At 47.9% G+C, this 25,985-nt stretch overlaps 2 protein-coding genes across 2 annotated transcripts in view; both read right to left on the reverse strand.

Annotated features, from left to right (window-relative positions):
• The window catches only part of LOC141192299 (uncharacterized), a 35,133-nt gene extending 17,654 nt beyond the window's left edge, over nt 1-17,479 (reverse strand). The window contains exon 1 of the mRNA XM_073661795.1: nt 17,409-17,479. The gene's annotated coding sequence lies outside the window, so the exon portion shown is untranslated. The remainder of the gene's footprint in view (nt 1-17,408) is intronic.
• The window catches only part of LOC141192298 (oocyte zinc finger protein XlCOF29-like), a 303,763-nt gene that overhangs the window by 90,051 nt on the left and 187,727 nt on the right, over nt 1-25,985 (reverse strand). The gene's annotated exons all lie outside the window — the stretch shown is intronic.

Here is a 25,985-nt window from a genome sequence, read left to right on the forward strand (position 1 = left end):
CTCCAGCCTGAGCCCTGCTCCTGTCCTGCACTGTACTCCGCAGCAGCCCCTTCATCCATGGCCCCCTCCTTCTCTCTGTGTCATCCTTTGCCCGCAGTCCCTTCATCTCCTCTGCTCTCTAGCCTCAGTCCGGCTCTCGTCCTGCACTGTACTCTGCAGCAGCCCCTTCATCCATGGCCCCCTTCTCCTCTCTGTGTCATCCTTTGCCCGCAGTCCCTTCATCTCCTCTGCTCTCCAGCCTCAGCTCTGCTCCCGTCCTGCACTGTACTCCGCAGCAGCCCCTTCATCCATGGCCCCCTTCTCCTCTCTGTGTCATCCTTTGCCCGCAGTCCCTTAATCTCCTCTGCTCTCCAGCCTCAGCCCTGCTCCCATCCTGCACTGTACTCCACAGCAGCCCCTTCATCCGTGCCCCCTCCTTCTCTCTGTGTCATCCTCTGCCCGCAGTCCCTTCATCTCCTCTGCTCTCCAGCCTCAGCTCTGCTCCCGTCCTGCACTGTACTCCGCAGCAGCCCCTTCATCCATGGCCCCCTCCTCCTCTGTGTCATCCTCTGCACGCAGTCCCTTCATCTCCTCTGCTCTCCAGCCTCAGCTCTGCTCCCGTCCTGCACTGTACTCCGCAGCAGCCCCTTCATCCATGGCCCCCTTCTCCTCTCTGTGTTATCCTTTGCCCGCTGTCCCTTAATCTCCTCTGCTCTCCAGCCTCAGCCCTGCTCCCATCCTGCACTGTACTCCACAGCAGCCCCTTCATCCGTGCCCCCTCCTTCTCTCTGTGTCATCCTCTGCCCGCAGTCCCTTCATCTCCTCTGCTCTCCAGCCTCAGCTCTGCTCCCGTCCTGCACTGTACTCCGCAGCAGCCCCTTCATCCATGGCCCCCTCCTCCTCTGTGTCATCCTCTGCACGCAGTCTCTTCATCTCCTCTGCTCTCCAGCCTCAGCCCTGCTCCCGTCCTACACTGTACTCCACAGCAGCCCCTTCATCCATGGCCTCCTCCTCCTCTCTGTGTCATTCTTTGCCCGCAGTCCCTTCATCTCCTCTGCTCTGCAGCCTCAGCCTTGCTCCCGTCCTGCACTGTACTCTGCAGCAGCCCCTTCATCCATGGCCCCCTCCTCCTCTCTGTGTCATCCTCTGCCTGCAGTCCCTTCATCTCCTCTGCTCTCTAGCCTCACTCAGCTCTGCTACCATCCTGCCCTGTACTCCGCAGCAGCCCCTTCATCATCTGCCTCCTCCTCCTCTCTGTGTCATCCTTTGCCCGCAGTCCCTTCATCTCCTCTGCTCTCCAGCCTCAGCCCTGCTCCCGTCCTGCACTGTACTCCGCAGCAGCCCCTTCATCCATGGCCCCCTCCTCTCTGTGTCATCCTCTGCCTGCAGTCCCTTCATCTCCTCTGCTCTTCAGCTCTTTCAGAGTGCTAGGCAGCTGCTTAGAAGAACCCATGGCTGCGTGGTTTGGCACAAGGTTAGAGGAGGCTGGGTTTTTATAAACTTGGGAAATTTGCATCACCTGGCCTTTCCTAATGATGATAGTGAACAAGCCATGACACTAAGGTATGTGCGCACGTTGAGTATTTGCTGCAGAAATTTCGGCATAGTTTCTGCATCTCTTGGCAGCAAAACATAGCGGCTAATTAAGGTCAAAAACCTTGGTCAAACTGAGTCAACAGTTATGATGTAGTGACATCTTTGTGCCTGCAGTGCACGGAGTCTCAGACTCACAGACAAAAGCTTTCAACTCCTGATTCACTATTCTATTCAATGGTATCACCATCATAGGAATGTCGATGTCGCTGAAACTGTGATGATGGGGAAGGAGAGGGAGGTCCGAGATACTGTTGTGGCGAAGTTTAAAGCCGGATTTGGATACAAAAAGATTTCCCAAGTTTTAAACATCTCAAGGAGCACTATGCAAGGGATGATATTGAAATGGAAGGAGTATCAGACCACTGCAAATCTACCATGACCCAGTCGTCCCTCTAAACTTTCATCTCGAACAAGGAGAAGACTGATCAGAGATGCAGTCAAAAGGCCCATGATCACTCTGGATGAACTGCAGAGATCTACAGCTGAGGTGGGAGAGTCTGTCCATTGGACAACAATCAGTCGTACACTGCACAAATCTGGCCTTTATGGAAGAGTGGCAAGAAGAAAGCCATTTCTCAAAGATATCCATAAAGTCTTGTTTGAAGTTTGCCACAAGCCACCTGGGAGACACACCAAACATGTGGAATAAGGTGCTCTGGTCAGATGAAACCAAAATCAAACTTTTTGGCCACAATGCATAACAATATGTTTGGCATAAAAGCAACACAGCTCATCACTCTCAAAACACCATCCCCACTGTCAAACATGGTGGTGGCAGCATCATAGTTTGGGCCTGCTTTTCTTCAGCAGCGACAGGGAAGATGGTTAAAATTGATGGGAAGATGGACGGAGCCAAATACAGGACCATTCTGGAAGAAAACCTGTTGGAGTCTGCAAAATACCTGAGACTGGGATGGAGATTTATTTTCCAACAAGACAATGATCCCAAACATAAAGCAAAATCTACAATGGAATGGTTCAAAAATAAACGTATCCAGGTGTTAGAATGGCCAAGTCAAAGACCAGACCTGAAACCAATCGAGAATCTGTGGAAAGAGCTGAAAATTGCTGTTCATAAACACTCTCCATCCACCCTCACTGAGCTCGAGCTGATTTGCAAGGAAGAATGGGCAAGAATTTCAGCCTCTCGATGTGCAAAACTGATAGAGACATACCCCAAGCAACTTGCAGCTGCAATCGCAGCAAAAGGTGGCACTACAAAGTATTAACTCAAGGGGGCCGAATAAAATTGCACGCCACACTTTTCAGTTTTTAATTTGTTAAAAAAGTTTAAAATATCCAATAAATTCCGCTACACTTCACGATTGTGTCCCACTTGTTGTTGATTCTTCCCCCAAAAATTAGAATTTTATATCTTTATGTTTGAAGCCAGAAAAGTGGCAAAAGGTAGAAAAGTTCAAGGGGGCCAAATACTTTCACAATGCACTGTATATCAAAAAAATACACTGATGCATTAAATAGGATCAGATATGTCTCAAGGTATATATAAAGGAAAGGGTATGGTAGTCATCAGAGAATGGTTCAATAATCTGCCTCAATGCGTTTTCCCAACAGCTTCATCAGGAGGCTTGATACAGTGATGATAATTCATGATGTTCAGCATAGTGTGTCTAATAGCCATGTATAAATATCCCACTTCATCCAAAACCCCTCCCAGACTAGGAGACCCATTCCCATTTCTAGAGGTGAATTGTCATAGGACATACAGAATGGAGTCTATCTAGAATAATGTACTGCGCCTGCTCTACTTCTCATTAGCTAGAGGTCCAATAATGTCCATCCCCTAGTGTGCATGTCCGGAAGTGACGCGCTTTACACTGAAATGCCGGATAAACTGATTGCCACCGCCCCACTCGTATCCGTGACTGCGCATATCAGTAGTTATGCGCTCCACATCGGAGTGCACCTAGGGCAATTGTCAGTGATTGCGCACGCCTAGATGTGTGTATTCTACACCGGAGAGCATTACAGTCTCCTATCTATGACTGTGCATGCGTTCCACTCAGGAGCGCATTATGAATTTGGATTGCGTTCTAGCAATATAGAAAAGTCCTGTCTCTGAGATCAGTGTCAAGGGAGACTAAAAACAAGTATTGCACATCCTCCCATCATGTAATAGGCATGTAGATCTACTTTATTACTACATAAAATATGGGATGATGGCCCACAGCATGTTCCTAAATGGTCAAATTTGACCCATATTGCATAATTACAGATACACAAGGATCACCACACTTGTTAGGTACTAAATAGTATAAGTGTGTGATATACAGTACAGACCAAAAGTTTGGACACACCTTCTCATTTAAAGATTTTTCTGTATTTTCATGACTATGAAAATTGAACATTCACACTGAAGGCATCAAGACTATGAATTAACACATGTGGAATTATATACTTAACAAAAAAGTGCGAAACAACTGAAAATATGTCTTATATTCTAGGTTCTTCAAAGTAACCACCTTTTGCTTTGATGACTGCTTTGCACACTCTTGGCATTCTCTTGATGAGCTTCAAGAGGTAGTCACCGGAAATGGTCTTCCAACAATCTTGAAGGAGTTCCCAGAGATGCTTAGCACTTGTTGGCCCTTTTGCCTTCACTCAGCGGTCCAGCTCACCCCAAACCATCTCAATTGGGTTTAGGTCTGGTGACTGTGGAGGCCAGGTCATCTGGCGTAGCACCCCATCACTCTCCCTCTTGGTCAAATAGCCCTTACACAGCCTGGAGGTGTGTTTGGGGTCATTATCCTGTTGAAAAATAAATGATGGTCCAACTAAACGCAAACGGGATGGAATAGCATGCCGCTGCAAGATGCTGTGGTAGCCATGCTGGTTCAGTATGCCTTCAATTTTGAATAAATCCCCAACAGTGTCACCAGCAAAGCACCCCCACACCATCACACCTGCTCCTCCATGCTTCATGGTGGGAATCAGGCATGTAGAGTCCATCCGTTCACCTTTTCTGCGTTGCACAAAGACACTGTGGTTGGAATCAAAGATCTCAAATTTGGACTCATCCGACCAAAGCACAGATTTCCACTGGTCTAATGTCCATTCCTTGTGTTCTTTAGCCCAAACAAGTCTCTTCTGCTTGTTGCCTGTCCTTGGCAGTGGTTTCCTAGCAGCTATTTTACCATGAAGGCCTGCTGCACAAAGTCTCCTCTTAACAGTTGTTGTAGAGATGTGTCTGCTGCTAGGACTCTGTGTGGCATTGACCTGGTCTCTAATCTGAGCTGCTGTTAACCTGCGATTTCTGAGGCTGGTGACTCGGATAAACTTATCCTCAGAAGCAGAGATGACTCTTGGTCTTCCTTTCCTGGGACGGTCCTCATGTGAGCCAGTTTCTTTGTAGCGCTTGATGGTTTTTGCAACTGCACTTGGGGACACTCAGGGCCGGCGTCAGCACCCGGCGCACCCGGGCAAGTGCCGGGGCCCTGAGCAGGCAGGGGGGGCCCACTGGCAGTCGCGCACCCCACTGGGCTATGGGCGGAGGAGAGCGGTGCCAGCGCCCGCTCCCTCCCGCTTGCTCAGGGCCCGGCTGCCGGATACTTACCTCTCCCCGTGCCTCCGCAGATCCGCTGTCTTCCTGCTCTGCGCTCCCTGTGATGTCTCAGGTCAGAGGGTGCGGTGACGTCTTTCCACCGCGCGCTTCCCTGAGCCGTCACAGGGAGCGCAGGGCGGGAAGACGCTGACAACGCTGGAGTCCAGACCCGAGCAGCGGGCAGCAGGTGAGGAGGAGGGAGGTATTTGATTTTTTTTTTTTTAATGTATGGAGGCATGGGGCATTATATGGGGGGGTGACATACTGCATGGGGCATTATGGAGAGAGGGGGTGACAGCCTGCATGGGGCATTATGGAGAGAGGGGGTGACAGCCTGCATGGGCATTATAGAGAGAAGGGGTGACAGCCTGCATGGGGCATTATAGAGAGAGGGGGTGACATCCTGCATGGGTCATTAAGGAGAGAGGGGGTGACATCCTGCATGGGGCATTATGGAGAGAGGGTGTGACAGCCTGCATGGGGCATTATGAAGAGAGGGGGTGACAGCCTGCATGGGCATTATAGAGAGAAGGGGTGACAGCCTGCATGGGGCATTATGGAGGGAGGGGGTGACAGCCAGCATGGGGCATTATGAAGAGAGGGGGTGACAGCCTGCATGGGGCATTATGGAGAGAGGGGGTGACAGCCTGCATGGGGCATTATGAAGAGAGGGGGTGACAGCCTGCATGGGGCATTATGGAGAGAGGGGGTGACAGCCTGCATGGGGCATTATGGAGAGAGGGGGTGACAGCCTGCATGGGGCATTATGGAGAGAGGGGGTGACAGCCTGCATGGGGCATTATGGAGAGAGGGGGTGACAGCCTGCATGGGGCATTATAGTGAGGGGGTGACAGCCTGCATGGGGCATTATAGAGAGAGGGGGTGACATCCTGCATGGGGCATTATGGAGAGAGGGGGTGACAGCCTGCATGGGCATTATAGAGAGAAGGGGTGACAGCCTGCATGGGGCATTACAAAGAGAGGGGGGGGTGACATCCTGCATGGGGCATTATAGAGAGAGAGGGGGTGACATCCTACATGGGGCATTATAGAGAGAGGGGTTGACAGCCTGCATGGAGCATTATAAGGGGGGGACAGCCTGTATGGGGCATTATGTGGGGAGTAACAGCCTGTATGGGGCATTATGTGGGGGGGGGGGTAACAGCCTGCATGCAGCATTATATGGGGACCAGTATCCTGTATGGAGCGTTTTATGGGGGCCAGTATCCTGTATGGAGCTTTATAAGGCGGCCAGTATCCTGTATGGAGCGTTATATGGGGGCCAGTATTCCGTATGGAGCCTTATATGGGGGCCAGTATTCCGTATGGAGCCTTATATGGGGGCCAGTATTCCGTATGGAGCCTTATATGGGGGCCAGTATTCCGTATGGAGCCTTATATGGGGGCCAGTATTCCGTATGGGGCCTTATATGGGGGCCAGTATTCCATATGGGGCCTTATATGGGGGCCAGTATTCCATATGGGGCCTTATATGGGGGCCAGTATTAAGTATGGGGCCTTATATGGGGGCCAGTATTCCGTATGGGGCCTTATATGGGGGCCAGTATTCTGTGTGGAGCGATTCGCCCGTTTCTGAGCTTTTGTAGAATTTACAATAGATATCACTCATGTAATGTAAGTATTAAAACTTTGCATTGTACTATATATATATATTTCTCTGCGGTATCTGTGCATCATGAATCATGGTATGTGTTAAAGGGGCCCACTGAGACTCTTTCGCCCGGAGCCCAGAAAAACCTGGAGCCGGCCCTGGGGACACTTTCAAAGTGTTACCAATTTTTCGGATTGACTGACCTTCATTTCTTAAAGTAATGATGGCCACTCGTTTTTCTTTACTTAGCTGCTTTTTTCTTGCCATAATACAAATTCTAACAGTCTATTCAGTAGGACTATCAGCTGTGTATCCACCAGACTTCTGCACAACACAACTGATGGTCCCAACCCCATTTATAAGGCAAGAAATCCCACTTATTAAACCTGACAGGGTACACCTGTGAAGTGAAAACCATTTCCGGTGACTACCTCTTGAAGCTCATCAAGAGAATGCCAAGAGTGTGCAAAGCAGTCAGCAAAGCAAAAGGTGGCTACTTTGAAGAACCTAGAATATAAGACATATTTTCAGTTGTTTCACACTTTTTTGTTAAGTATATAATTCCACATGTGGTAATTCATAGTTTTGATGCCTTCAGTGTGAATGTACAATTTTCATAGTTATGAAAATACAGAAAACTCTTTAAATAAGAAGGTGTGTCCAAACTTTTGGTCTGTACTGTAACTGATAAGAACTAATTCTGATATAGAAGCTCAGATATCTCGATGAATTACAACAATATGTGAACCCCATTTACAGGAAACTAAGTAGCAATAGTAGAGCATAAAATCCAAAATTATAATCCAGAATGGGGCTGTATTCACATAAAACAGGCATAGGAAATGTTCTCATTGAGTCCCTTAGGGACCAGTGAATCACGTCTAACAGTCCACTCACTTTTCTTTTTTAGGATACATCTATTGTGATCACCTTCTCTCACATTGGGTTTAACTGCATCAATGATACAAAAGGAAATGTATCAGGTTTCACATTGATGTAAACTGTTCATGTGTCTCGCTAATGGGGTGTCCTGACCATGGCATATATCGCCCAAATGCCCCCTTACTCACCCTCCTGCTAAATAACTCTTGGCTGTGCCTACATTATCTAGGGGGCAGGTGCATGTAGCCATATACAGTTGAAACCAGAGGTTTACATACACTATATAAAAAGACACATATGCAGGTTTTTCTCAATATCTGACCTGAAATCAGAATAAACCTTTCCGGTTTTAGGTCAATTAGGATTACCATAATTTTTAATATTTGCCAAATGCCAGAATAATGAGAGAGAGAGAATGTTTTAAGGCATTTTTATTACTTACTGCAAAGTCAAATGTTTCCATACATTTCATTAGTATTTGGTACCATTGCTCTTAAACTGAAAACTTGGGTCAGACGTTTGGGATATCTTTCCACAAGCTTCTCACAATAGTTGGTCGGAATTTGGGCCCATTCCTCCTGACAAAACTGATGTAACAGATCCTGGTTTGTAGGTCGCCTTGCTCGCACCTGCTTTTTCAGCTTTGCCCATAAATTTTCAATAGAATTGAGATCAGGGCTTTGTGATGGCCACTCCAAAACATTGACTTTGTTATTCTTAAGCCACTTTGTTACCATTTTGGCAGTATGCTTTGGGTCATTTTCTATTTGGAAGACTCATTTCCGCATAAGCTTTAACTTCCTGGTTGATGTCTTGAGATGTTGCTTCAGTATTGCCACATAATCTTCTTTTCTCATGATCCCATCTATTTTGTGAAGTGCACCAGTCCCTCCTGCAGCAAAAACAACCCCACAACATGATGCTGCCACCCCTGTGTTTCACAGTTGGGATGGGTTCTTAGGCTTCCAAGCTTCTCCCTTTTTCCTCCAAACATAACGATGGTCATTATGTCCAAAAAGTTCAATTTTAGTTTCATCAGACCACAGGACATGTCTACAAAAATTAAGGTCTTTGCTCCTGTGTGCATTTGCAAACATTAATCTGACATTTAATGTTTCGTTTGGAGTAATGGCTTCTTCCTGGCAGAGTGGCCTTTCATCTCATGTTGATACCATACTCGTTTCACTGTGGTTATTGACACAATCTTACCAGCTTCCGCCATCATCTTCACAAGGTATTTTGCTTTTGTCATTGGATTGATATGCACATGTCGGACCAAAGCACGCTCATCTCTGGGACATAGAACCCGTCTCCTTCCTGAGTGGTATGATGGCTGGACATTCCCATCTTGTTTGTACTTGTTATAATTGTTTGTACAGATGAACGAGGCACCTTCAGGTATCTTGAAATTGTACCCAAGGATGAGTCAGACTTGCGCAAGTCCATAATTCTCTTCCTGACATCTTGGCTCATTTCTTTAGACTTTCCCATGATGCTACACAAAAAATCAGTGTGTTTCAGGTGTGCATTAAAATACATCCACGGGTGTGTATTTTATTAACTCAGATGTTGCCAAAAAACCTATCAGAAGCTTCCAAACACATGACATCATCATATGGGCAGTCCAGAATTTAAAGGCATAGTAATCTTAGTGTATGTAAACTTTTGATTTTGCAGTAAGTAATAAAAATGCCATAAAACATTCCCTCTCCATCATTATTCTGGCATTTGGCAAATATTAAAAATTATGGTAATCCTAATTGATCTAATATGGGAAAGTTTTATTCTGATTTCATGTCAGATATTGAGAAAAACCTGCATATGTGTCTTTTTATATAGTGGATGTAAATTTCTGGTTTCAACTGTATACGTCCTGAGGTTTTATAATTGGAATAATCCCTCTGGAAAAAGGTTTTACCCATGGATGAAGTCGAGAAAGATTTACATGGTGTTACGGGTCCGGGTGGTGGAACCTCTGTGCTGTGGTGCAAGGAGGGACCAGAGGGGCGTAACTAAGTATCAACTCGGACCAACCAAGGTCGTACGGCGGCTCAATCGACTCCGTGACCAGGGAAGGACCGAGCAGAGGGACCAGGTGCTACTCTGGGACCGACCTTGTATGAGAGCAGGTGACTCCCATGGGTTAGAGGGCAGTAACTGACCGGTACAGCAGATGAGCACGGCAGGCAGGCTGATGGGTGATCCGGGTAGACGGACTGGCAGACACAGCAGGTAACAAGCAGGAGCCTCCAGGTAAGCCGGCTGGTAGGCACGGCAGGTAAAAAGCAGGTGCTTCCAGGTAAGCAAGCGGATTGGCAGGCACAGCAGGTGACCGGCAGATGCTTCCTAGGTAAGCAAGCGAGCAGAGCGCATAGACAGACTGGCGGACTGGAGAGTAGTCAAGCTGGCGGACTGGAGGAGGTGCCTTTTAAATGAGAGGTCCTCCTGCCATTGGCCGGGGACTCCTTTGGATGGCGCGCACGCCGATACTACAGTACCTCCCTCTTTACGCCCCCCCTTTTTCAGGCCTGAAAAAAATTTTTAAGGAGAAGCGGGGCGAGTTCTCATCTCTGGGCCAAACCCCTTCCAATCCACCAGAAAAAAAGGTTTTTCCTCTTAACCTCTTGGTGGCCAGAATGTTCTCTACCTCATAGACGTCCTCAGCGGAGACCGGAGCTGGGGAGGTACCTGGATTCTCCGAAAAAGAATTAAGCACAACTGGTTTGAGGAGAGATACGTGGAAGGAGTTGGGAATCCGTAAGGTGGCCGGGAGTTTTAACTTGTAGGCCACTGGATTGATTTGCTTGGGGACTTCAAATGGACCGATGAACCGAGGACCCAACTTATAGGAGGGTATTTTGAGACGAACATGTTTGGAGGAGAGCCAAACCTTGTCTCCCGGCCGGAATTGAGGTGGGTCCAGAGGTCTCTTATCAGCATGTCTCTTCATCCGCTCGGAGGATTGAAGAAGTGTGGACCTAGGGTCATCCCAAATGGTGGAAAATTCGCTGACCAGAGACTCCGCGGCAGGGTTGTCCACAGAAGCTGAAACGGGAAACGGAATCCGGGGATGTTGACCGTAGACCACAAAGAACGGGGACTTGGAAGAAGATTCGCTCTCATGGTTGTTATAGGAGAACTCGGCCCATGGCAGGAGCTCCACCCAATCGGTATGGTGAGCATTGACGAAGTGCCGGAGGTAGCTGGTAAGGATCTGGTTGATACGTTCCACTTGGCCATTGGACTGCGGATGGTAAGCTTACACGTAGCTTTCCAGAAGTGCGAAGTAAACCCGATTCAACGATCGGACACAATGTGGAGGGGTAGGCCGTGGAGACGAAAGATGTGATGGATGAAGTCCTTAGCCAGCATAGATGCGGACGGGAGACCAGGTAGAGGGAAGAAGTGAGCCATTTTAGAAAAGAGGTCAGCGACCACCCAAATGGCCGTACAACCGGCAGAAACAGGGAGATCAGTAATAAAGTCCATAGCGATGTGTTGCCACGGGGCAGCAGGTACGGGAAGGGGCAGGAGGCGGCCGGCTGGAAGATGTCTGGGAACCTTGCTGTGGGCACAGGACGAACAGGCTGCGACGAAGTCTACCACATCCTTGCGCAGGGTAGGCCACCAGTAATACCGGGTAATGAGCAGGAAGGTCTTCTGGCCAGCATGGCCGGCTAATTTAGATGAATGACCCCAGTGAAGAACCTTCTTACGATTCGGAATCGCTACAAACGTCTTACCGGGTGGGAGACGAGACAGGTCCAAGGGGGCCACATTAATCACTTTGGAGGGATCAATAATGTGCATAGGCTCCTCCTCTTGATCGGAGGACAGGAAGGATCGGGACAAGGCATCGGCTTTAACGTTCTTGTCAGCAGGGCGGTAATGTAGGGAAAAGTTGAAGCGGGTGAAGAACAAAGACCACCGGGCCTGACGCGGATTGAGTCTTTGGGCATTCTGTAGATATGCCAGGTTTTTGTGATCAGTATATCACAGTGGCGTTATCAAGCAGGTAACGCCACTCCTCCAGCGCCAATTTGATGGCTAGCAGTTCACGGTCCCCTATGGAGTAGTTGCGCTCGGATGAGGAGAAGAGCTTGGAGAAGAAGCCGCAGGTTACCATTCTCCCAGACGGGGACTTCTGGGTGAGCACCGCTCCGGCTCCGGAAGAGGAAGCATCAACCTCCAGAAAGAACTGTTTGTTGCAATCCGGACGGTGCAGCACCGGGGCTGAAGAGAAGGCTAGTTTTAAGGAGAGGAAGGCCTCCTCCGCTTCGGACGACCACTCCTTAGGATTCGCTCCCTTACGGGTGCGCACAGAGATGGGAGCAGTCCGGGAAGAGAAATGTGGGATGAAGACACGGTAATAGTTGGCGAAGCCCAGGAATCGCTGAATCGCCTTCAACCCCTCTGGATGGGGCCACTTTAAGACAGCAGAGACCTTCTCGGGGTCCATCCGTAGACCTGTCTTAGAAATCATATAGCCCAGGAACGGAAGAGAGGTCTGCTCGATGAGGCATTTCTCAAATTTTGCATATAGATGATTCTGCCTGAGCCTGAGCAGGACCTGATGAACATCTGTCCGGTGTGTGGGAAGATCTGGAGAGAAGACCAAGATGTCATCCAGGTATACCACCACACAAGAATATAAGAGGTCACGGAAGATGTCGTTAACTAATTCTTGGAAGCATTACAGAGACCGAAGGGCTTCACACGGTATTCATAGTGACTGTCCCGGGTATTGAATGCCGTCTTCCACTCGTCTCCTTGGCGGATCCGGACCAAATTATACGCCCCACGAAGATCGAGCTTGGTGAAGATCTTCGCGCCTTTAAGGCGGTCGAACAGCTCAGAGATGAGCGGCAGGGGGTATTGGTTTTTGATAGTAATCTGGTTGAGTCCTCTGTAATCGATACAGGGGCGTAGTGAGCCGTCTTTCTTTTTTACGAAGAAGAATCCAGCTCCAGCCGGAGAGGTAGATTTCTGGATGAATCCCCTAGCCAGATTTTCTTCAATGTACTCCGACATGGCCCGGGTTTCGGCCAAAGACAACGGGTAAATACGCCCACGGGGTGGAGTGGCACCGGGTACCAGGTCGATAGGGCAATCATATGGCCTATAGGGTGGCAGAGTCTCTGCTTCCTTCTTGTCGAAGAGATCTGCGTAGGACCAATAAGGTGCCGGTAGACCAGGTAAATTAGCCGGAGTAGACGGAGGTCGAGCCGGGCCAACAGGGACCAGGCAGGTCCCATGGCAATCCTGTCCCAAACGGAGCACTTCACCAGATTGCCAATTCAGGACAGGTTGATGTCTCTGTAGCCAGGGTAGGCCTAGCAAAAGGGAGTGAGAGAGTCCGGAAACCACATGGAAAGAGATCTTCTCTGAGTGCAGCATACCCACCTGAATGGTTATGGTCTCAGTGACCAGCAAAATGGTCACCGGAAGGAGTCTTCCATCCATGGAAGCGACTGCCAAAGGTTCAGCCAGAGGTTTGGTAGGAATCTGATACTTCTCTACCAGGGACTGGGAAATGAGATTCCCAGCGGCTCCGTAATCCAGATGGGCGGTTTCAAAGAAGCGGATTTCTCCACAAGAGACAGAGACGGATAAAGTCAAGAACGGAGAGGATTTACGCTTGCCTAGGACGACCTCTCCGAGCGGTCCTAGACACTGGAGTTTCCAGGTCTCACCGGGCAGGAACGAATCAGGTGCTCCTTACTACCACAGTAGAAACAGCTCCCCTCGGCTCAGCGTGTTTCTTGGCGAAACTTGACCATCTTGGTCTCGTTGATCTGCATAGGTTCGGGCGAGCGTGCCTAGGGAGTTGCTGGTTGGGAGGCAGGTCTCTGGAAAGTAGGAGCAAGACGAGGAACTCTTCTGTCCCAGGTAGTCTCTTTAGCACGTTCCAGGAAAAGGATATCAATCTGGGTAGCCAGTGACACCAGGTCATCCAGAGTGGTAGGGATGTCCCAACCGGCTAGCTCGTCCTTAATCCGGCCGGAAAGACCCTCCCAGAAGGTGGACACCAGGGCCTCGTTGTCCCAGGCAAGCTCAGAAGCGAGGGTACGGAATTGTAGGGCATACTTGGCTATGGTGAGACTTCCTTGGCGGAGACGGAGCATCAGACACCAGGGAATCCCCTCTCTCCCATAGAGGGTTTAGCCATGCCAATGCTTCCCCGGTGAGGTGGGACATGATGAACACCACCTTGGCCCGGTCGGAGGGAAACTGATGTGCCAGAAGTTCAAAGTGCTGCGTGCACTGGTTCAGAAAGCACCGACATAAGACGGGGTCACCGCCAAAATGAGGAGGCGCAGAAAGCCGGGGTCCTGGGCTGGATGCCGTGGTATTGGTAGGCAGCGGCGTTGCCGGAGTGGGAGTCGCTCGACTCGAGGCGGACACAGGTGGGACAGACAGCGTGTCCAGGCGAGAGCTGACATTCCGCAGGTAGGTCAGGATGATTTCCTGTTGGGATCACTGACGAGAAACCTCCTGGTACAGGTCAGCTAGCGAAGGGGCCTGGGGGGCCACCGGGTTCCATGGCCTGTGCAAACTGTTAAGGGTCCGGGTGGTGGAACCTCTGTGCTGCGGTGCAAGGAGGGACCAGAGGGGCGTAACTAAGTATCAACTCGGACCGACTAAGGTCGTACGGCGGCTCCATCGACTCCGTGACCAGGGTAGGACTGAGCAGAGGGACTAGGTGCTACTCTGGGACCGACCTTGTATGAGAGCAGGTGATTCCCACGGGTCAGAAGGCAGGGACTGACCGGTACAGCAGATGAGTACGGCAGGCAGGCTGACGGGTGATCCGGGTAGGCGGACTGGCATACACAGCAGGTAACAAGCAGGAGCCTCCAGGTAGGCTGGCTGGTAGGCACGGCAGGTAACAGGCAGGTGCTTCCAGGTAAGCAAGCGGATTGGCAGGCACGGCAGGTGACCGGTAGATGCTTCCTAGGTAAGCAGGCGAGCAGAGCCCATAGACAGACTGGCTTACTGGACTGTAGACAGACTGTCGGGCTGGAGAGTAGTCAGGCTGGCGGACTGGACTGGTAGTCAAGCTGGTGGACTGGACTGGTAGTCAGGCTGGCGGGCAGGACTGGTAGTCAGGCTGGCGGGCAGGACTGGTAGTCAGGCTGGCAGTGGGACCTGAGGGCTGAAGCAGAGGTGAGTACACAGTGCTACAACTTTGCATGGGCACCTCCATTTTGGAGGAGGTGCCTTTTAAATGAGAGGTCCTCCGGCCATTGGCCTGGGACTCCTTAGGACAGCGTGCGCGGCCCCTTTAAGAGCGCGCCGACAGCAGCAGCAGCAGGAGCGCCAGAGGACGCCAGGCGGGGAGCGCGGTGGTAAGGGGGAAGGCGTCTCTGCCTATCAGGGGGCAGAGACGCCGATACTACACATGGTCTCATCCAATTACATGCACAACGTTCTCCACATCTAAAGAAACCGCAGATTCTTCTATCCAGCAAAGTCCCCTTGGGTGCAAGTTTTTATAGAAACTATGCACTAAGTAGTCCCTAAATGACCAACCCTTTCTGAAAGTTATTGTGGGAGTAAATCCCACAGAACCCTCAGGTCACAAGTATATCACAGTGCTTTCTGAAGATTTTAAAAATACGGGCACTCTGATAGTTGTAAGTTCCTATTACTTGTGGTTTCCCATATTTTTCTTGGTCTCTTGGTTAGGTATGGAGTGTCTGCCTATCCTGTCTTTCTGCAAATGATTGTGCGAAATCCAAAATGTACTGTGGATACCCTTTTTCCTTGAATCTGATATTCATGTCTATTGCCTGTATATTAATATCTGTGATATTAGAACAGTTACTTCTCAACAATAAAAATTGGCCCTTAGGTTTTCCCTTTTTTAGGGGGATGGGGTGTTGGCTATCCCACTTCAATATTTTATTAGGGCTTGTAAGTTTATGGTAGATGAGTGTTCCTAGGGTCCCATCCCATTCTTTCTTGATTATTACATCCAGGAACGGCAACTGGTAATAATTAAACTCTGATGTAAATCTCAGGCCCACTCTATGGATATTGAGTTCCCTGACAAATTCAAGAAATTGTTCACTCGTCCCTGACCAGATGATAAAAATGTCAATATATCTATACCATACCCCAATATATGGATGCCACCACTTATGATCATCTATGAATATTGTGGTTTCCTCCCACCAGCCCAGGAACAGGTTAGCATACGAGGGGGCACAGGGGCTCCCCATCACAGTACCCCATAGTTGGTGGAAGTACTTCCTGTCAAAAAGAAAGACGTTATGAGCAAGAGTGAATTTTAGAAGATCCTCCATGAAGTCATTATGTCTGCTACACTCCATTGATCTCGATTTCAAGAAATGTCTTACTCCTCTGATACCATCCTCATGCGGTATATTACTGTACAAAGCCTCGATATCTAGTAAGGCCTGCTCCCCTACATGCATGTATACATGCTCGAGGGTCTACATGGAGGGGAGCAAGCAGAGGGAAAACCAATTCCAGAGGGATTATTCCAACTACAGGACCTCAGGCTCTACTGGGGGAACATTATACTGTGTGGGGGCATCATACATACTGCATAAGGGACATAATGGGGGCATTACACTTTGTGGGGGCATCATACATACTGCATAAGGGACATAATGGGGGCATTACACTTTGTGGGGGGCATCATACATACTACATAAGGGACATAATGGGGGCATTACACTGTGTGGGGGGGCATCATACATACTGCATAAGGGGCATAATGGGGGCATTACACTGTGTGGGGGCATCATACATCCTGCATTAATGGCATAATGGGGTCTTTACACTGTGTGGGGCATCATACATCCTGCATAAGGGGCATAATGGGGGCATTACACTGTGTGGGGGCATCATACATACTGCATAAGGGGCATAATGGGGGCATTACACTGTGGGGGGCATCATACATCCTGCATAAGGGGCATAATGGGGGCATTACACTATGTGGGGGGCATCATACATACTGCATAAGGGGCATAATGGGGGCATTACACTGTGTGGGGGCATCATACATCCTGCATAAGGGGCATTACACTGTGTGGGGGCATCATACATCCTGCATAAGGGGCATAATGGGGGCATTACACTATGTGGGGGGCATCATACATACTGCATAAGGGGCATAATGGGGGCATTACACTGTGTGGGGGCATCATACATACTGCATAAGGGGCATAATGGGGGCATTACACTGTATGGGGGCATCATACATCCTGCATAAGGGGCATAATGGGGGCATTACACTATGTGGGGGGCATCATACATACTGCATAAGGGGCATAATGGGGGCATTACACTATGTGGGGGGCATCATACATACTGCATAAGGGGCATTACACTGTGTGGGCGCATCATACATACTGTATAAGGGGCATAATGGGGGTATTACACTGTGTGGGGGCATCATACATCCTGCATAAGGGGCATAATGGGGGCATTACACTGTGTGGGGGCATCATACATACTGCATAAGAGGTATAATGGAGGAATTACACTGTGGGGGCATCATACATCCTGCATAAGGGGCATAATGGGGGCATTACACTGTGGGGCCAGTAAAGGGGCCCTGTACTATGAGAACAATAAATTTCCTCCCTTCCTGTCTCCATAGTTGGGTCGTATGTATCTATTACAGGAAACAGAACAAAAACCTTATGATTCTTATAAAGGGGCAACACAAGACCCCAAAAGAGTCTCCGTGCTGAGGGGGTTAATGCCCCCTGCGCCCAGTAATGGGGGATCTCCACATACCTCCACCTGCAGAGCCGCCACCACATATATGGCTGCTCTGTGCGCACAGGACCTGTGATGAGGTCACAGGAGGGGAGGAGTCAGGGGTCACATGATCAGGGACCTCAGTGGTATGCAGGACTCTGCTGTGCTGGTTGTCATGGTGCTGGATGAGCTGAAGTTTATGTGTGGGGTCAGGAGGGGTTTACAGTGTGGATGTAGCAGAGCCGGGCGTGTACGAGGTGTACGGAGCAGAGCCGTGTGTGTACGAGGTGTACGGAGCGGAGCCGTGTGTGTACGAGGTGTACGGAGCGGAGGCGTGTGTGTACGAGGTGTACGGAGCAGAGACGTGTGTGTACGAGGTGTACGGAGCGGAGCCGCGTGTGTAGAAGGCATATCCTTGTATTCCGCAGCGCTTTACATACATTATCATGGCTGTCCCCATTGGGGCTCACAATCTAAATTCCCTATCAGTATGTCTTTGGAGTGTGGGAGGAAACTGGAGAACCTGGAGGAAACCCATGCAAACTTGGGAAGAACATACAAACTCCTTGCAGATGTTGTCCTTGGTGGGATTTGAACCCAGGACCCCAGTAGCAAGGCTGCAGTGCTAACCACTGAGCCACCGTGCTGCCTGTGCTGCCCGAATCGTTAGGGCCAATATTTTCTGTCAGAAATATTTGACATTTAAAGAGAATTTTTTATAATAGTGCAGTCCTGACCAGAAGAGTAGAGAAAGTATTATCTCCCCCATTTCAGGAGAGATTGTGCAGTAATCTGAATTCCTTAGGAGTGAAAACATAATGTAATTTATGACGTGGAGTGAATCCATGAAACCACAGTGAATCCATGAAAGACTTTAGTCTGTGTCCATCACCTTAAGTGTCCAGTAGCTAAAGTGTCTGAAATTTGAATTAATCCTGAAGGTAACTGGATACTAAGTTCCAGTAAACAATGTTTGCCTATGTTTTCACTCTCACCCCCTTAATCCTTCACTTCTTACAACCACCCCTAATCCCTACACCTAGTAAGGAACTCTTCATCTCTCCCTCCATTCTCCTCACCCATCTCACCTCCTCCTGAGAGCTATTCCTCAACATACAATCCTTTGTTTCCAAACACAGACAGCCACCTCATGCCCTTTCCTGCTCCCACCTACTAACGCTTTCACTGCTCCTCCTTACTGCCGGCGACATCTCTCCACATCCCGGCCCTCCTCACCACATCCCTACTGTCACTTCCACCTCCTACCCACGATCTATCCCAAACTCTCGTAACCCTTCTAACCTTATACCCATCCGCCCAGCCCCTGCTTCCCCAGTCCCCCTAACAGGAGCTCTATGGAACGCTCGCTCCATCTGCAACAAACTTTCCTACATTCACGATCTCTTCATCACTAACAAGCTTTCCTTCCTCGGCATCACTGAAACCTGGCTCACCCCCTCTGACACGGCCTCTGCTGCTGCACTTTCGTATGGCGGATTCCACCTCTCCCATACCCCCCACCCCACCGGCAAGCACGGTGGAGGAATAGGTTTCCTCCTCTCAGATAACTGCTCCTTCACCCATATCCCACTGCCGCCCTCAATTACTCTCCCCTCTTTTGAAGTGCACTGCGTGCATATCTACTCCCCCTCCAACCTCCAGCTGGCTGTCATCTACTGCCCGCCAGGATCAACCACCACTTTCTTTGACCACTTCACCACTAGGCTACTTCATTTCCTCTCCGTTGACATCCCCACTATCCTCATGGGCGACTTTAACATCCCCATTGACACGACCCTCTTAGCTGCCTCTAAGCTTCTATCCCTTACTTCCTCCTTCGGTCTTACTCAGTGGTCTTCCACACCCACCCACAAAGAAGGCCACACACTGGACTTCATCTTCACCCGCCTCTGTTCCCTATTTAACCTCTCTAACTCACCTCTCCCTCTTTCTGACCACAACCTACTCACATTCTCTTCTCTCTGCTCCCCAGGGCAACAATCCCCACTCCACAAACTTGCATACCCTAGCAGAAATCTCAAACACCTTGACCTACACTCACTCTCTGAATCCCTCCTCCCTCTTACAGACATTCGTTCCTTACATGATGCAGATGTTGCTGCCACTTTATACAACACCACAGACTCTGCAGCTCTCGATTCGGTCGCCCCCCTCACACATACCAAGGCTCGCACAATCAACAGACAACCCTGGCACACCAGCCTAACTAAACAACTGCGACGGGCCTCCAGGGTTGCTGAGCGTAGATGGAAAAGGTCCCACTCCAATGAGCACTTCATCGCATTCAAACAGTCTCTCACTACCTTCAAGTCCACACTCACTGCAGCAAAAGAAACATACTTCGCATCTCTCATATCCTCCCTGTCTCACAACCCCAAACAACTATTCAACACCTTCAATTCTCTCCTCCGTCCCCCAGTGCCTCCTCCCTCTCCTCTTATTTCAGCCGAAGACTTTGCTTCATTCTTCAAGCAGAAGATTGACACCATCAGACAAAGCTTTTGCCTAAAGCCCCCACAGCCCCTCCCCACACCTACTCAACCCTCTTCCTCCAAAACCACCTTCTCCACCATTTCTGAAGATCAACTTTCCTCTCTACTCTCCAAATCACACCTCATCACCTGTAAACTTGACCCAATCCTGTCCCACCTCATCCCAAACCTTACCACTATCTTTATCCCAACCCTAGCCCACCTCTTCAACCTGTCACTAACAACTGGTGTCTTCCCCTCATGCTTCAAACATGCCTCAATCACACCCATCCTCAAAAAGCCCTCTCTTGACCCATCCTCTGTGTCTAGCTATCGCCCCATATCACTTCTCCCCTATGCCTCAAAACTACTGGAACAACATGTCCACTCTGAGCTGTCCTCCCACCTCTCCTCCTGCTCCCTCTTCGACCACCTACAATCTGGTTTCCGACCGCACCATTCTACTGAAACTGCACTGACTAAAGTCACCAACGACCTACTAACCACCAAATCTAAGTGACACTACTCTGTCCTCCTCCTCCTAGACCTGTCATCTGCCTTTGACACAGTGGACCATTCCCTCTTACTACAGACTCATCTTTCGGCATCACAGACTTGGCCCTATCCTGGATCTCCTCATACACAACAGACAGGACATTCAGTGTCTCCCACTCACACACCACCTCCTCATCTCGCCCCCTATCTGTCGGTGTCCCCCAAGGTTCAGTTCTAGGACCGCTGCTCTTCTCCATCTACACCTTAGGCCTGGGACAGCTCATAGAATCTCATGGCTTTCATTATCACCTCTATGCTGATGACACACAGATCTACCTCTCTATACCCGATATCACCTCCTTACTAACCAAAATCCCACAATGTCTGTCTGCTATTTCATCCTTCTTCTCTGCCAGATTTCTAAAACTTAACATGAACAAAACAGAATTCATCATCTTTCCGCCATCTCATTCAACCCCCCCAACTGACCTATCTATCAACGTCAATGGCTGCCCACTCTCCCCAGTCCCTCAAGCTCGCTGCCTTGGGGTAACCCTGGACTCTGAACTCTCCTTCAAACCACATATCCAAGCCCTTTCCACTTCCTGCCGACTCCAACTCAAAAATATCTCCAGGATCCGCACATTACTCAACTATGAATCTGCAAAAACACCAGTGCACGCCCTCATCATCTCCCGCCTTGACTACTGCAACCTCCTGCTCGGTGGCCTCCCCTCTAACACTCGTGCACCCCTCCAATCTATCCTAAAGTCTGCTGCCCGACTAATCCACCTGTCCCCCCGTTATTCCCTGGCCTCTCCTCTCTGTCAATCTCTTCACTGGCTCCCCATTGCTCAGAGACTACAGTTCAAAACCCTAACCATGACATACAAAGCCATTCACAACCTGTCTCCTCCATATATCTCTGACCTAGTCTCCCGTTACATACCTGCACGCAACCTCCGATCCTCACAAGATCTCCTTCTCTACTCCCCTCTTATCTCCTCCTCCCACAATCGCATACAAGATTTCTCCCGTGATTCCCCCCTACTCTGGAACTCTCTACCCCAACGTATCAGACTCTCTCCTACCGTGGAAACCTTCAAAAGGAACCTGAAGACCCACCTCTTCCGACAAGCCTACAACCTGCAGTAACCACCGCTCCACCATACCACTGCACGACCAGCTCTACCCTCACCTACTGTATCCTCACCCATCCCTTGTAGATTGTGAGCCCTCACGGGCAGGGTCCTCGCTCCTCCTGTACCAGTCGCTGTCACATTGTGTTCAAGATTGTTGTACTTGTTCTTGTATTATACCCCTTTTTCACATGTAAAGCGCCATGGAATAAATGGCGCTATAATAATAAATAATAATAACCAGGGCTCGAGCCATGCCAACACATCTCCTGCAGGCGTGAATAAATGTATATTACAGCCATCAGCCACGCACAGCTTAGAGATATATCATGGCACAGGTGTAATGTTTTCTGTATAGTTTATCACAATTATGTTTGAAGTTAGTTGGTTTGAAAAGAAATTGAAAAGTCGGGATAAAGGGAAACTCTGTTGTTATTGTACAGAAATTCACACTTGGCCCTCACTGCACATTTAATGTTGTAGATCATAAAAGTGAAGTTTGGCCAGAAAGACTGGACCTGGTCTTGTAGGGACCATATGAGGACATTCAGCAGCACAGAAGGGAGAGAAGGTAGATTCATCCAATAAGATATCAGGGATCTAGGAAGCCAACAGCATCATTACCCTCCGCTTTCTCTTCAGCTGATTTTCTAATTTGTCAGCACATTCTACGTACGCTGTCATTTGGCTTTGTAGTTTACAGATCTGGGCAGGTAACGGTCAGCGTCTCCTAATCTCAGGGGGTAGGTGGATCCTCCATTTTGTAAGTTCTATAGAAAAGAGCTTTCACAATTTCTCCAAGTAATTAGAACATTTTTCATATGGAGGCGAATGTTATGCTCTAGTAGCATGAGCCATGAGCCATATGAGCACATTCAGAAGCACAGAAGGGAGAGAAGGTGGATTCATCCAATGAGATATCAGGGATCTAGGAAGCCATCAGCATCATTTTATTTAAATCAAATGTTTTTTATTAATTTTTATAAAGTTTTCCAAAAAACATCAACATAAACATTAGAGGAACACAGTCCTCTACCCCCCAACAGTAACAAACATTTCACATGTAGTGTTTATGTTTCTCGGCTCTGCAAAAAAAATATATTATTTTCCAGCTTAGATAGCAGTATGCTGGGTCACAATAACAATAAACATTTTAGCTTTTTATAGTTTATGAAAATAATATGAAAATACTTGTTTATTCTTGGGGAAGTCTAAAGTGTCACATAAAACGTGGAGTCAAAAGAGACCTATGCGGAATCTCTGCAATACCTTAGACCCCAAAACCGGATCAATCCATAAATTCCATAACTTATCAAATTTAGAGAGAGTCTCTGTTTAGGTATATACCTTTTTCCATATTTACTATCCAATTAACTTTGTCTATAAATTCTAACCTCATAGGCTCCTGGTCTGTTATCCATTTTTGGCCTGTTAACTTCCTCGCCATATATAACATACGTGCCACCGCTATTTTGTCGTGCTCATCAATAGTCAGATCTTCAACATATCGTAGTATATATACTAGTAGTGAAAGCTTTGCATTAACTGAATAAACCCTGTTAAACATTGCTACAACTCCTTTACAAAGGACATTAGTTTAGGACAATCCCACATCATATAAAGCAACATATCTGCTGAGTGAATTTTGCACCTAGAACATGAGGACTTGAACGAAATCCAATACTATATAAGAATTGAGGCGTCCTATATACCTGGTGTATCACATATATATGAGACAGTCTGTGGGATTCGCTTAAAGATAATTGTGGGATTCTTTCCAATATATTTAGCCAATGGTTTTCTTCTATAGGGCATTTTTCCTTTGAATGTATAGGATGATTTGTCAATATCTTATCCAGGACAATGTTATAAATTATTGAGATTAGTCCCCGAGAGCTATGTAAATTAGCTATTCTCTGTATTATTTTATATTGAGAAACCCCTTCTTCTGCCGCACATCCGCTCACATGTCCGGCCAGGCCCGTGACCCACAGGGAAATTAAACCCCTTTTGGATGCAAGTTATAGACTTTTAAGGGAAAATTGAAGGAACATAGAGAACCTTGTGATTAATAAAAATACAACTTCTATTTTCTATGTATGGGAAGCCATGAAGGCCGACATTAGAGGAATATTTCAAAAATAAATCTCAGCAGCTAAATCCCGGACTAAGCAGCAGGATAAAATGGTGTTTCAGGAGTTGGGAGATGCAGGAAGGAAGAAGCGGTTTCTAAAGCTTCCGGTCCTTTTCTTAGACTCTCTCGGAATTTATTAGATGAATCACTTGATATACAAGATTTAGAATGGGAACTGAGCTCAATGGCCAACGATAAAGTACTGGGAATAGATGGTCTTCCAGTGGAAGTATATAAGATATAAGGAAGTATTACTACTACACTGCTATTCGAGATATACAATTCATGTTTTGAGGGGATCATTGCCATGCAGAAAGCCATAACTATGGTATGACCTAAACAAGGCAAGGCCCCCAGCTTGCCGGCATCCTATAGACTCATCTCTCTTTTAACAATAGACGTCAAACTTATTCCTAACAGACTCTCAAAAGTAATCTCAATAATACACCCCGATCAGTATGGATTTATGCCCAATAAGTCCACTGTGATCAATTTCAGAAGGCTTTATATTAATATGCAAGCAAGGGCTGATAATATTGGTCAGAGGGTGATCCTGTCTTTGGGCGCAGCTAAGGCCTTTGACAGTGTAGAATGGCCATATTTGTGGGCTACATTGCAGCAGATGGAGTTTGGTGACAAATTTATAAAATGGGTGCAATTGCTTTATTTGGACCCAAAGGCCAAAATAGGAGCGAGTGGCTCTAGGTCTAATCATTTTTTGTTGCACAGAGATACAAGTCAAGAGAGCCCCCTGTCTCCCTTATTGTTTGCAATAGCAATTGAACTTCTTGTGGCAATAATTAGTAAAACGTCTGAGATTTAAATATGGACCAAGGAAGAGAAAGTGGCATTGTATGCTGATGATTTACTCTTATTCTTAGGTGATGCTTTGGGGTTTCTGGAGAGCACGATGGTGACCATCTCTAGCGGACTTATTTCATCCATAGTTCAAATATGATTCATCGCACACTCGGGAGGTGAAGATGCAAAAAATCATTTATTAATATAAGAAATAAAGAAATAGAAGTATCAAACCAATCGTGGATGGCAACAATACAAGACGTTTCGGCCTATTAGTTGGCCTTAATCATTTTGGTCGCTACTGTAAAAATGAACAGAAATTATCAGGTACATTGGCCACAGGAATTACTTGAAAATAATTATAAAAAATTCCAAACAGAGTTTGACAGCAGGGGATGATGAAGGAGGGGGGTGGGGGTTGGACAGGAGTGGGGAGGGGGAGGCAGAGATAGGTAGATACTAGGGTCTATACAATATATACAGCAAACATATTTACAGCATATTTACAAAATTACCATAGAAAGTCCGGTAGAGAATACGCAATTTCCTTAATTGTAAATTGGTTTGTAGGCAAGTCAGACTTAAATAGAAGGCAAAGAGGGAAGATCCACAAGGGTGAGGGACTGTAATGTAAAGGGAATATGATGAGAAACAGGCTTCACACAGAGAGGAAGAAGTTATATGTAGATGAATACCTTGTACTTGTCCCATATACAGGTAGGGCTATTGAGGCCTGGAAAGACAGATCAGAGTAAAAGGAGACCTCCGTGAACAGGGTGCCTCCACCAGGGGGCGTCCCTGCCCTGGAACTCTCCATAGCAGCTCTAGGTTTAGCAATACAATTTCCTTTAATCCTCCACATACGAATCACGCAGCAGAGACCACGATAGCCTTGATAGATAGGGACATCAAGAGCCTATAGCATCAGCAACACCTAGGCTTCTTCCCCACACATCAAAATATTTCTGGTGAGGAAAAAAGGGCCCGCAGCGCCATGCAGAACAATAAACACATAGTAATCAAGCCGTCTGACAAGGGGGGAGCTACGGTTATCATGGACCGGACATTCTATGTTGACGAAATTAATTGCCAATTAGCCAACACAACTACATATAGGAAGATTAGCCATGATCCCACCAGCACTATCCGCTCTAAAATCCGAGAGGTTCTCAATCGACATCATGATATAAATACTATAGATTCTAAGACTGTGACATTTCTGACCAACCCCCACCCGACAACCCCGGTGTTCTACATTATACCAAAAATCCACAAATCACTGACGAAACCACCTAGCCGACCAATTGTGGCCTCCACTGACACTATCTTGTCACCCGTAACAATATACCTTGAAAAAATTCTAACACCAGTAGTCCAGAATACACAAGCTTTTTTGCTCGATACAAGTAAATTCCTAAGCATCATCATGAACATTTCAGGCATTCCCACACACAGTTTATTGGTCACACTGGATGTTAATAGCCTGTATACATCCATCACCCACACCAGAGGTCTGGAAACCTCTTCGCACCTCCTTTTACAGTCCAACCTC

The sequence above is a fragment of the Phyllobates terribilis genome, unplaced genomic scaffold (genome assembly GCF_046119375.1).
Source record: "Phyllobates terribilis strain yellow unplaced genomic scaffold, ASM4611937v1 Scaffold_56__1_contigs__length_8794411, whole genome shotgun sequence".
In the NCBI taxonomy this organism is placed as follows: Eukaryota; Metazoa; Chordata; class Amphibia; order Anura; family Dendrobatidae; genus Phyllobates; species Phyllobates terribilis.